Source organism: Tursiops truncatus, chromosome 3 (genome assembly GCF_011762595.2).
Source record: "Tursiops truncatus isolate mTurTru1 chromosome 3, mTurTru1.mat.Y, whole genome shotgun sequence".
Classification (NCBI taxonomy): Eukaryota; Metazoa; Chordata; class Mammalia; order Artiodactyla; family Delphinidae; genus Tursiops; species Tursiops truncatus.
The window spans coordinates 82886351-82901071 of record NC_047036.1 but is presented as its reverse complement, the minus strand read 5'-3'; the positions used below and the strand labels follow the sequence as shown (position 1 = coordinate 82901071).

Here is a 14721-nt window from a genome sequence, read left to right as displayed (position 1 = left end):
TGCCCAAAGTGACCAGCCTTCCAATAGTTAAAACTGAGAACCAAATTTGGGTGTCTCTAACTCCTAAGACCATATTCCTACCTACTGTCATATACATGTGTAATTTTGCTAAACACGCTCCTTATTTGCATTCCCCCAACTGCACTTTAAGGGTCCTCCCAATGGGGCCTGGCTCCAGGATGGAATATCTTGTACCGTCATCACTCTAGCTCCGGCATGTTCTTTGGTTTCTAAATTCTCACGTCTCATTCGGAAGGAAAGCATCCAGGCACAATTCTTTCCTGTATTGATGTTGGTGGAAAACATCTTATTCGTTAAAATGCCAAACCCTATTTGATTTAGTGATTTGGTCATCTTATAAGCAAGCTGACAATTTTAGCAATGTCAGAATTCCAAATTATTTTAGCAATCACCTACCTATTATTCATCACCTATCCTATTTTTCAGCTGACAGGCGTCTCATCTAGCTGTATTTAGAAACACACACATAGGGACTTCCCTGGTGACACACTGGTTAAGAATCCACCTGCCAATGCAGGGGACATGGGTTTGATCCCTGGTCCGGGAAGATCCCACATGCTGTGGAGCAACTAAGCCCGTGTGCCACAACTACTGAGCCTGCTCTCTAGAGCCCACGAGCCACAACTACTGAGCCCGCGTGCTGCAACAACTGGAGGCTGCGCGCCTAGAGCCTGTGCTCTGCAACGAGAAGCCACCGCAATGAGAAGCCCGCGCACCACAACAAAGAGTAGCCCCCGCTCGTCACAACTAGAGAAAGTCTGCGCGCAGCAATGAAGACCCAATGCAGCCAAATAATAATAATAATAATTAATTAATTAATTAAAAAACACATACCTACACTAGCAAATTAAGTTAGTGCCACTGTTGTTATTGTTACCTCACCCACACAACAACATATTCATATACTTTGACTAAAGAATAGGAATTTTTTGGAGCTTAGTCCTAAGGAATAGGAATTTTATTATAATAGGATTCCAAGGCAATAAGAAGTAAAAACTCTTGTACAGCTTACAGACTTACCACGACATAGGCAGAAAAGCCAAAATATATTTAACCCTGAATTGCTTTGTCCTTTCCCTCCACCCCATGCTTTCTTTCCCTCCCATCTATTTTCTACGAGAGGGCCTCATAACAGGAGAATAGCATGCCATATACTACCTTGATTTGATTCCAGCAAACTAACCAGAATTTGAATTTTTATTAGCAAGAGCCATAGGCAAGAGCAATAATACACTATATCTATCACAGTGTTTAGTTTTATTCATGAACCCATGCTGGGTTAAGAAAAAAAGAAGAAAAGCTAACTTGAAAGCATTATTGAAAGATGGTTAACTCTCTAGCCACAAATGAGAATCACAAGCTACTTTGATGTGTGAGAATTTTTAGTGCCTAAATTTAAAGAAAGGACATCTATGATACAAGTTTAACCATTTAAAAAATTCCAATAATATATTTCTTTTGCATCTCGAAAAACCAGTAATTACCTAAGGGAATAAATAAATTAGAACTCAGCCTCAGAAATTAAGCCTTAAATGCAAAGCATACGAACAATGTTCCTCCCTCATCATATGGTTCAGTGGCAAAATGCCAGCTCTAATATGTTCAGTACGGGAAATATAACTCTTCATATTGTCATTTTCTCACAGTCATCACTCCACAAGGACTTTAGGCATTAACCAAACTGCACACACATCTTCACCTCAAAAATTCAACTAAGTATAAATCAGAGCATTACTCAATGTATAAACTATGTGGCACATGACTGCAAAGACTGTGATTGCACAAAAACTTGTGCCAATACTTGATTTGAAACTAACCTTGACAATGACCTAAAATCGCTAACCTTCGAACCCTAACCAATCTGTCACTTATATAGTGCATGCCATGGTCTACTTTCACACGACATTTGAGAATTATTCGGTATGTATAATTCTTAAAGGTTGTATGAAAATAGGCCATGGAATATACTGTGTAAGTTTCAAAAGAAAATGGAAATTACTAAGGAGAAAAGTGAGTGGATTAAAATGTGTGATTTTTCATAACAATGGTCCAAAGATATGGGAAAGGTGGAAAGTTGACACCACGTACTTCGTGTGGCTTTTAACTTATAAATTTATTACATCTGATATTATTTATTAAAATACTTGTATTTACCAATCTGAATACATTTAAACAGTCTTCAAACCTAAATGCTGGAACATCACAATTTTCTCTTCTCTCTCTTACCAAGCTGACATGTCTCCATCAATAACTACTTGGAAAAATATTCAAGGCAATCTCAAAAAGAATTACTGTGCTTCATTATGCAAAACAAAAACGCAGCTTTTAAAAAGTACTCTGTCTGACATTCAGTTCTGTATGCTGCTACAGCAGGTCAAAAGCCATTAGCCACCTACTGAAAATTCATACTAGGAAATAATATGTCCTTCAAAATTATTTCACATACAGTAATCTCAAAGTAAAATGGGTGAGGTTATATTCTAAATGTTTAAAAATGTGATGACTCAAAAAGAAATATACTCACCATGTCAGAAATTAATGTGAACATAGATTTAATAATGGTCATATAATTTAGAACACTCACCTTAGATAAACAAAGTACTGTGTCTGCTATGAGAGAAATGACTACATAAAATAACCAACCACCTCAACACTGTATGGTTATTATACTCTCCTTTTCCAATAAAAGTAACAGACTCAATATGATTCCTCGGACACTTAGGATATTCTCACTATTCAACAGTCTTCTGGGGACTGACCCAACAGTCCTCTTGTATCTTTAAGACATTCTACAAATCTATTTGGGCAGAAGAAGCAAAACAGGAGCCCCTGTCCTACTGGACATTAAAAAGAATTCACAAGTCTATGTTATTTAACATTTTGAAACTTGGCACTGAAGTCTATGGTTTTCTATGGTTTTTCTGCTAATAGATTCTATTAGCAATTATTAGCTAATTGGCCACTTGGCACTTTGTACAACCAGGTACGGAGCTAAGTGCTTGACACATCTTAATGCATTTAATCCTCATAACAACTTTATGATGTAGATAATATCCTACTGCCATCTTACAAGTAAGGAAACCAAGGCACCAAGAGGTTAAGTAATTTGCTCATAGTTATACAGATAGCAGGTGGCTACTTCTCAATGAGGGAGACATAGTTTATAGAATGTGAGGTCCCAAATAGGATGAGGAAACCAAGGGAAAGAAACTGAAAAAGGCAAAAGTACAAGGGGAGTCAATGATAGGATGGAGAAATGCTTTCTCTTTCACTATTTTCTCTAATCTTAGCTGGCTGACTATGGTGCTTAATAAACAAAAATAAAAAGGTAACTTAATCGTAACCCAGTTTTCAAGAGCAAAGGTGACTCCTACTGAAAACCTAGGAAGCTCAAATTTTCTTGCCTTACTTAAAAGATGGATTTCTGCTGTGTGGAACTGCAAACACCCAATCTCACTGCCCAAGCTCTGAGATAACATCTGGTGGATAAATACACATTTTGGTGCCATGTCAGATTTATATTCACAGGCTGTAGGGGCAGAGATGGGTCTATAAGAGCCCTAGACTATTCACCTATAAACCTGGTTCCTAACATGGATCCAGGGCAACCCCTGATGACTGATCTCCTGAAGGGTCAGTGGGGTAACAGACGATTAGTTCTAGAGGTTCCACCTCTCATGGACTTCAGCCAACCTAAACCTATTTATAGAAATCTTGAACTGGCTCCCCAATATAGTGCCACTGTCTCTTCCAGGGGCCCTATTCCAAAATCTATCATCAGATCACAGGAGTTTTTTGTTGACACCATTGGGTATTTGGATTTTGTTTGATTATGTAATAAAAAGACATTTCTCCCTTAAAAACAATACTGCAGGCCTCTAAATCTCCAAGTATAAATTAAACAAAATAACTCCTGGTTAATAAAATATGAATTCAAACAAAATGCTTCTGTTGAAATGGAGTATCTAAAATATTTCTGAAAAAAATTCACTAATCCCGCTGATAATAAGGTTGGAAAAGATTCCCTTTTCCACACCCAACCCAAAGGAAATTGAATCCCTGCTTTAACTGGAGACTGTTGCTATTTGTCTTATGGGTAAAGGCCAAATTATGCGTATTTTTGGGACTTCGGTCAAGAATCAAGGTCAGTCACCAGATTTTCTCCCGTATCAACAACATAGCGGCAGCATGAATACAGATGTTCCTTATCCCTTTCACCATGATTTTTCAAACTCAGTTTTCCTTCTCAGAGCAGCTAAGATTTCTTCGTTTGTCAAAAGGATAGCCATTAAGAAAATTACTTAGCTAATAAACAAGGAAATTAGCTAGCAGCCCTGATACAAAACAGATAGTAGCAACACTAACACTAATTTGTACACACAAAGTAAGGCAGCAAGAGTGGCTCTGATAAGCACTCTGAAACTGCAAGTGGTACTCAAAAAACTGAGTGTCACTAGTACTAGGGGTCAGACAGCAGTTGTAAACTTTTCTCCTTGTCTCACTTGGTTCCCCCAAAAATCTCAATTAGTTCTGAGTTTTATCCAAGTATGTGAAGAGAAAGAAAGCAGCAGAAAGAAAGCAGCAGAAAAGAGGAAACAGGGAAAGTATCTGGGCAGGATAACTCTTCTCCCTCTCCAACCACTTTTCTGTATCTTCTTTTGTCAATGTTTGAAGGAACCAGCTAAACACTTGTTTAATTTTGAGAAAAGCTACATAACCTAAATAAACAACACAATGGAAATAGGACTTGTGAACCCCATGAAGGATGGTGCCAGATTTTGAAGCACATGATTATCAAGCAAAATGATAAGGGCAGAATGTTTATATTTACATTTTACGTGATCAATAGATATGTATTTTTAAAGCTAACAATCTTTAATTTTTTTTTTTTTTGCTTTTAACTTGTATACAATTGGGTTTCTATCCCCTACAGTAACTGATTATGGAATAAACAGTTGAAGAGTAAAAAAATATTATACACTCAATTTTTGGGTGGGGAAATTGTAAATTTTACTAAATTTCATATTTCATCAAAATGTCTTCAGTTCTCTACAAAAATTAAACTTTTCCTAAAAGTCTACATTGATATCTTCTCTCTGATTTTAAAACAGGAAGCTTCCCTGATTTAATCACTTCTTACAAAATGCTTGAAATGCTTTATTCAACCCTGGGTTGAATAATTCCTCCCTTCAGTTGGTCAGAAATGTATCTAAATCAATAAGAATCTACTTCTGCCAATTCATTCCAGGAAAACATTCATTTCCACCTGCCCAAATCACACCTCCGCTCCAGGCTGACCCTTCCTGACCTTCACTGAGATGATGTCTTGCCTCCCCCTCTCACCTCCATGTTACCCGGTCATCATAGGGCTGCATGACCCTCAATACACCAGAAATAGAAGAAAACCAGTAACAGTAATTCATGTTTAAATGATCATTTAAATTAGCTTTACAAAATAGAGTCTCAAGTGGTAACTGGCCAAGGATAAATAAACCACTTCATGTACATTCTGAATATGGGGAGATATATATATATATATATATATATGTATAGCTGATTCACTTTGTTACAAAGCAGAAACTAACACACCATTGTAAAGCAATTATACTCCAATAAAGATGCTTAAAAAAAAAGGAAACCAAAAAATAAATAAAATTAAAAAATAAATAAAAATGGGGAAAAAAAATTCAAAAGTATTAAATAAGTAATGAATTTTAGTTAAAGTTCCCCTAGAGATCAGTGAGTATATGAATATTTTTAATGAATTTTAAAAAAGAAAGAAATGGGTCTTTAAATTGTTAAGGCAGAAATTCTCAGGTAAATATAATACAACACATTCAATATGTTTCACATATTGCTGAATTTTTAAGTTTTAAGTTCAAAATGTAAAAATTATCTGCTCTAACTCTAATCACTTTACAAAATTGATAAATTAATTTTGTATATAAATCTAGGATAAAAGTGTTCCTATAATTACTTAATTCATCTAATATTTTCAAAATTCTTTTAAAATCTTTTACTAGTTCAGTTTTTTAAATGAGGAAGGATATTACTATATTACTTAAATAAAATGAGCTTTAAAATAAAACCACTACTTATGTACTTAATATATTGAAGTATATTAATATATATGTATATAACATACTTAAAATACTGCACTAACCAACTTTTTAAAAGATTTTCCAATAGTTTCACAATTTTTTAAATTTCCATTTACAAAAAGCTTTTGATTTAAGCATTAAAATCAGAAACACCTAGACACTTCATATATATTTAAATATGTATCTATGTGTTTTTTCTAGGAATTTTAAAAGCAAAGAAGCAGGTGTTCTAGAAAAAATTCACAAGTTCAGGTAAGTTACCTTAAATAATTTTAAGAGGAAGAAAGGAAAAATAGATCTAAGACATTATTTTAGTGTAGAAAGAAAAAAATGTATGTATTCTGTTCCTATGAGGATCAAGACTCCTAACCGACCATGATGCCAAAGGGGAGATTTTTTTTTAGAGAAAAAAAAAATTATCTCCATGTTACTTGATTAAAGCTAAACTCGACTTGGCAGAACTCTTATCTGCTACTGGAGACTTTTGTGTTACCTTTTTTTATCTAAGATGGCTAAAGAAAGCATATTTCCTACTCACAATCAAACTATCAGCCAGTATGAGATTACCATAAGCCTCAAAAACTGTGAACCTGTATTCTGATTTGCACGAAGAATGAACCAATGGTAATTACGTGCTACAAATTCTTCACTTGACAAAATTATGGTTTGTAGAGCTCCTTTAGATAGGGAGCACCTCAAGTGTATTTAAAAGAGATTTCAAATTACTAAATTTGCCATAAAATTATGTTAGTATACTGCCCCCTTCCAACTCTTCATAATGCCAGTCAATGGCAAATGGGTGACCATGTATCATATTGTTTTTGAAAGCTTATGCAAGCCAAGAGATCTTAATAATCAATTGTTTGGTAAACAGATAAAAAGGCTTGTGCATTTGTCAGGTGTCTTTTATACAAATACATTCATTTCCTGGAACTTGGTAAATTCTTGAAAGTAACCTTATAGTCTCTTCACATGCCTTTTATCACTATTGAATTGGAGAGTAATTTATGACAATAAAGATTTCATTTACCTTTAATGTTTTTCTCAATGATTTTGGCATTACTTGTGCCACCTCCCATATGTTTTAACATAAACACAAACCCACATATATACACACATCAATGTTAACTTTGATATATCTGAAGTGAATTTCCTGAATTCCATAATACTATGTATAAATATAAACTATAACTCCAAAACAGCAAATGGTTGTAATCTTCATTCATGGAAAAAAGGGCCAGAGAGTTGCTCAAATACTTTGCTGTAAGAAATACTCAATAATCAATTTCTTATTATCTTCCTTATTAGGATGGGGAAAACTTCTCTCAATGTTTGCATATTGCTCAGTAAAAATGTCAACTGCTGCTGAGTTTCAGCAATACTTGGTTTAATGGAGCACACCCAAACGGAACTGTTCACTACAGCTACACTTTCCTTCGAGAGAAACGCCTAGCATAGCCTAGATAAAACCCTAGAGACAAGTTATCTGGTTACGGATCATAAAACTGAATGCTTTACAACTAATTGACAGGGTAAGTTTTTCTCACCTGAGGTTGGAGGAAGGTAATTTACCTTATCTATCTTGTATTCAGAAACAAACCCCAAATAGAGTTAAGTAATCTATCTCAAAGGTTTCTGTTGGTTTTTTTGTTTGTTTGTTTTTTTCCTTGGTAATACTTGGCAAAATGTTGAAAACAGAAAAATCCACTGGGGAAAAAGCAGTTGCAAAAGAAACTACATACAGCCAGGTTAATGTCTTTAACACATAAATACATCTCACAAATAGAAAAAAGGAACACATCAGATTAACCATGACATGAAGAAATACATATGCTAAAAAATCATATACAAATGCTCACCATCAATGCAAATTAAAATAAATGATTACAGTTCTCCACTTCTCAAATTGGTGTTAACAAAAGCCCTAATTCTGGGATGGGCAATGGGTGTTCTGATACAGACCACTAGAAAAGTATAAACCTGCACAGTCTTTCTGTGCAGGACAACTTGACACACATATATCAAACGCCTTTGAAAATGTTCATATCTTTTTACTTAATTTTTATCCTAGAGATTTATTCTTAAAAAATAAAGAGATAGGGAAAAGATTAATGTAAATGTTCATATCTTTTTACTTAATTTTTATCCTAGAGATTTATTCTTAAAAAATAGAGATAGGGAAAAGATTAATCTAAAAGTATTTTCATCATAGTGTCATTTATAATAGCAAAAAAAGAAGAATATTCTAAAATCCTAGTAATAGAGGATTGGTGCAGGCATAAAATCAAAGGAAATACAGCTACTTAGAAGGCAGCTGTGAAAGAATATTTAGGGATATGAGCAAATGTTACTATTTAATGCTCAGTGAAAAAATATGCAGGTTATAAAATAGAATAATCATTACAATCCTAATTTTATGTCTCCCAGTTTTGTGTCTCTGTTTGTTAATGTGTGTGCACATATGCATGGACAGAACAGTAGAACTGCTGACACACAAACAAATGGTATCAGTGCCTATCTCTGTGTGGTAAAATAATGGGTAATTTTTTTTTTTTTTGGCTGCACCACATGGCTTGTGGAACCTCAGTTCCCCGACCAGGGATTGAACCCGGGCCACAGCAGCGAAAGCCCAGAATTCTAACCACTGGACCACCAGGGAACTCCCAATAATGGGTAATTTTTAAAATACGACAGAGCTTTTTTTTACATTAGCCAATATTCCATAATGAACAAATATAATTCAAGAAACAATGGGGGAAAACATAGTTACTCACAAAAATAAAACTGTATAACCTCTTTTACAAGTGATACTCAGTTTCTGATAACTAGAATAACGCTGTTCAGAATAATGAAAATAATGTTCCTATAAGAGGCTTAAAATAGACTCTGTCCACAGAAATGAAGAGAGTGGCATCACTTCTCCGCCTGGCAAAAGCAGCCAACTGAAACAGCGTTAGGTAACCTAATACCACACTGTTTAGATAGGTTTTCCACACCACCACTTGGATTCCAGGATAAGAGTCAAATTATCCTCATAAGAACCAGAGGGTTAGATGAAGAAGCTACTGTCTGGGACTTCCCTGGCGGTCCAGTGGTTAAGACTCCATGCTTCCAACGCAGGGGGGCGTGTGTTCAATCCCTGGTCAAGGCACTAAGATCCCACATGCCACGGGGGTGCAGCCAAAAAGATAAAAAAATAAATAAATAAAAATAAAATATTAAAAAAAAAGAAGCTACTGTCTTAGTAAAATAAGCATGAAGATGGCCATGAGATCCACCATGATCTTTGTACAGCTATAAAACGGGGATAATAGCACTAGCTATCCTAGAGGCAGTCTTTCAGGCAAATAACTGCTCATTTCTTGAGATCACATCAATATTGCTTTTATATCAACAACAAAAATTCGTGGCATATTTTATAATAACTAAGATACATTAGTTCCCATAATCTAGTATATCTATACTACATTTTTGATTGCCTGTATTTTAAAGGTTATATTTGCTACCTGTTCACTGAGCTTATAAGTAAGCTTACCGAGTTACAGTTAAGCTGATTATTTTGCACATGATGCTATAACTATAATTTCCTGAATAAACAAATATCAATCAACAAATATTTATTGAGCATCTTCCATGCTCCAAGAGTTATGTCAAGTACTGAAAGACAATATTTTTAAATATGGGCAAATCATTCCCCAGATCATATACAAGATAAGGAAAATGTGTTTTTCCCAAATTTAGTCTAATGATGACTACTGAATATTTATGCATATGAGTAGTTAGCTAACCCTTATATTTGTCTCATTAGTTTGTTCTCTAACTGGAAGCATTTTATTACTTTATATTACCATTTTAGTAAGCTTTGTTTTCTTTAGTGCAGTAAAATATACATAACATAAATGTACCTTTTTAACCATTTTTAGGTGTACAGTTCAGTTGAATTAAATACATTCACACTGTCATGCAACCATCACCACCACCCATCTTCAGAACTTTTTCATCTTCTAAAACTAAAACTCTGTACCCATTAAACAACTTTCCCCATCCTCCACCCCCACCCACCCACCCTTGGCAACCACCATTTTATTTTCTATCTTTATGAAGTTGACCACTCCAGGTACCTCGTGTAAGCGGGATCATGCAATATTTGTCCTTTTGTGTCTGGCTTATTTCGCTTAGCACAATGTCTTCAAGATTCATCCATGTTGTAGCATGTGTCAGAATTTCATTCCTTTTTAATACTTAGTAATAGTTCACTGTCTGTATATACCACACTTTGTTTATCCATTCAACCGTGGATGGACATTTGGGTTATTTACACCTTTTGGCTTTTGTGAATATCGCTGCTATGAAAATCGGTGTACAAATACCCATTCAAGTACTTGCTTCCAAATTGTTTGAGAATATACCCAGAAGTATAGAAGTGGAATTGCTAGATAAGTTTTGCTTTTAAAAGTACCAACTTTCAATAAACGTGTTTCTTGAGTTTTTAAAAATCAATATCATCAAATTCAGTCTCTAGACTGAATTTTTAGCAGCAAAACAGCTGTTTTATTTCATTGTATGCTTCAAAGGCCCAAGTTAAAAATAAAAATACTTTTCATACCTATGACTTGAAGGTGAATCTCCCAATAATTCCAGTGTTAGCCAACTTCCCTCTAGCAAAGCGCATCGCCCTTCAGTAATGTCGTCTATAAATATTCTTCCTGTTTCCCCACACCTTCTAGCCTCTGCCCCTGAGTGTCAACCATCAGGGCACTTAACCACCAAACCATTATGTTCTTGTAGCTGATATGTTCCCCTCCAGCTATTCACACATTCTTATCTCACACATCCTGATTAACACATACTTGTTTTAATAATGCCACCACAATGCTCTCAAGTTTTCTGTTAAAAGTTACTTAATTGGAAGAATTCCAGCCAAATGAAATAAAACAAAGCTGTATGTTTCAGATAAAATTATGAGCCTCTCTCAACACAATATCTGATTTCATACCATCATAAAAACCAGACGTAACACAGCCCATAATGCAGATATTATCATCTGTTACTCAGTCGTGTTACAAAAGAATTCCACCTTATTTTTTAAAATTCATATGAAGGATTCCACTCACACTAATATATGAGTAGTTTTTTAAAAGTATGTAAATATCAATAAGGCATTTCATTGCTGTTGTGAGTAGAGAAATCATCTATAGATGCAAAGCCACCATTTTTGAATCCCTAACTGTGAATTACTGACCACTTGAAAAGAGAAATGTAGTTCCTATCAAAAAGAAAAAGTTATTATGCCTTGCATGCAATCCATAACTTTATGACACCAGTGGCATGATGAAGTTATTAAAGTTTTTCTGACAAAGTAAAGACCATAATAACTCACTGCCACCTTCATCAAAGCTAGTGAGTTATGGAGTATATGAAGGGTAATTATCCTTTAAGTAAAGTATGCGGGCGGTTTCTTATTATAAATTTTTATCTTTAATACATAAATTTCCACATTTTGTTAACAATTTAGGCTGAATTATGTGATTAAATTATAAAAGAAAATTACTTCGTATCTGTTCATTTGTCATCTAAGACATCAAACATATGATTTCTGTTACTAGGGTCCAGTGATTTGTTTGAAGTCAATCAGAGCTGTGGAAGTACAAATTAACTGAAATAGGACTTACCTCAAGTATTTTTTTTTAATGTTTTATTTTATAGTGGAGTATAGCTGATTAACAATGTTGTGATAGTTTCAGGTGCACAGCAAACCCTCAAGTATTTTTATAGTGAGAAAGAGCAAAAGATTTTTCACAGATGTGATATAATTTTAGTTCTTAAACCAAAAGCTAATGTATCTATTTTGCCTACTGCCAATGATGATAGTAGCAACTATCTATATATAGTTATATATATATATATATCTATATATAGTTGAAATGTCTATATATATGTATATATGTATATATGTATTTAATAAATCCTGATTTATGCACTTACTATACATGCTAAATCATGACTTAGAGAATTCCAATTTCTTAGGTGGGGAGCTACAAATAGATACTGGAAATACCCAGTATTTATGAGAATACCCAATATTAATATTTATCTATGTAAAGCCAGACATTTGCATTCATTCACTAAGGGACCCACACCTCTAAAATTGCTACTGGCCCCCATCCATATCATGAAATATGGATTTCCTTGATGAGAGTTGCACAACAGTTTCCTTCCAGGAGAAAAGCTGATTGGGGTCTTGTCAGAGCTGATGTTAGACACTTGTACCATAAAGTGGCATATTTTCAATATCTTTTTCTGACCGTAGGAAGTTTGTCCCAAATGTGGACCATTCCCAGAACACAAAAACTCCAAGTAGCACAGGAGAGTGTTAGATATATTTAGAACCTGCCTGGACATATGCCCAAGTTACAAGAGTTCTGTGGATCTGACACGGCCTAGACATGGTAACCTGAATTACATCTATCCCTCTGCTGCCAGTTCCCAACCCCTATTGAAATAGGTTGAAAAATGTGGATTGTACCACTACTTTGAGGAGGATAAGAAAAATGTTAAAGATGAAGCATTTCTCCTTGGCCTTTATACCAGCATAATGATTTCTAAACTAAGGGAAGATTTTAAATGAAATTCAGATCATTATAATTCAAGAGTGGTGAGGAACAGCCTTAATTTACAAATCTCAGATGCTGCCAGAGGCACTGCCTTCTTCTCATTGTACTGTAAGGGTCAAATGTATCCTGTGGGAATTACCATTGTTATTACTAATTATAATCACACGTTGCTTGGTAGCTTTCCTTTATATAATTTTTGACACAGAAACTGTTACGATATATTCTTGACCTTTACACTATGCATCAAAAGAGTAATAATTTACTTATTCCTGTTCAGAGTAAATTATTGACTTGCTACTGACTATGCTCAGAATGAGGATTAATGAAACACGATTTAAAATCGTAAAGAATTTGGAGCCCAGTTCCTCCTAACCCTCAACTTTAAGCCAAAAATCCAGAACGTGTCTAAATTAAAACGAACATTTTAATTTCTATATGTTTAGAAACTTCTATATGTTTTTGGTACATATCTACATTTTCTCCATAAATGATTCAGAATTTAATTCCTAGAAATCTGCTGGTTTGTAATCTTTCCCTTCAATGTTCAGAAGTTCATAAAGCTGACAAAAATAACATAAGAAAGACTCAGAAACTATCAATAGCAACAATTTAGAAAATAAGACTAAGTAGAGACTGAGAAAAATTGTTTCCAATATTAATAAGAGCTTACATTTACAGATTACTAACTAAATGCTAACCACTTTTCAAAGTACTTTTACAGGTATTTACTCATTCAATGCTTACAAAAAAACCCTGTAACATGGGTAATATCAAGTTAGCCATTTTGTAGATGAGGAAACCAAAGCACATGGAGTTTAAGTAACGTGTCCCAAGTCAGACCTCCTCTAAGTGAATGGAACTCAGCTGGCTCCAGAACCAACAGGCTTAATCATGACATAAAAACTCCCTCCTTTAACAGTTGCAGTGAGAGATTTATTCTTGTTTTTTCCATTTCAATTCTTTCTCTGAAAATTAATGTTTGGTGTACACTTGACACAAGAATGTAAAGTTTATAAAATGTAACTTTTCTTTTATTATAATTTTGCTAACGTATTCTACAGATTCTATTAATTACTACAAATAACTTCATATAAATGATCCAAATATAAGAGATTATAGACTTTGAAATTCATCACCTTTGGCTCAATCTGAAATGAAGTGGACATGTTTAAAAATAAATTATTTAGTGCATATATAACCATTAGAATGAATGGTTTTAACATGTAAATACCATAGTGAGAATTCCCAATGCCATACCCCCATCTCCATTTGCTTTCAAAGTTCTAGAACCAAATTTTCAACTAGGCAAGACATCTCCTGAATGCTTTAGGGCACCTCATGTTCAATACTTTTATCACTTCCCCAAGCTTACACTTTCTAAAGATATTCCTGCCTTATTTAATAACATGGCTTAATCCACTCAGAAAGAAACGTATACTTTCTTTGACCAAGTTCTGTCCTTCAACCTCAATGCAATCATTCAGTCACAAAATTCCACCAATTCTGTCTCTGAAATATCTCCTCATCTATCACCTCCCTTCATTCCTCTATTCACTGCTCTGGTTCTTAGCCCCATCTTCCCACACCCACGATCCTATAACGATAGCAGCTTCTAACAGGTTGCCTTATCCTCTGGTTTGTTCCTTAAGTTCCCCACATATCTAGCAGAATTATCTTTTAAAACACAATTTTTTAGAAGCTTTTAACAGTTTCCAGTTGTTTATCACAAAGGTTCCAAACTTTAAAGTACGTTAGGGCTTGTTAAAACAAACACAGATTGCTGGGGGGATATCTCCAACTTTCCAATTCAATAGGACTGGGAGGGGGCTCAAGAATCGGCATTTCCTACAAGTTCCTAAGTGGTGCTAATGCTACTGAGCCAGAGAACACACTTTAGCTTCTCAACTGATGTTGTGCATTAAAATTACTTGGGGAAGTTGTATAAAATACCCTGCCACACCCCAAACCAATTATCAATACATACA

The 14721-nt window shown here is 34.7% G+C and overlaps 1 protein-coding gene across 15 annotated transcripts in view; it reads right to left on the bottom strand.

The window, feature by feature from the left end:
* The window catches only part of PAM (peptidylglycine alpha-amidating monooxygenase), a 279664-nt gene that overhangs the window by 239672 nt on the left and 25271 nt on the right, over positions 1 to 14721 (bottom strand). The gene's annotated exons all lie outside the window — the stretch shown is intronic.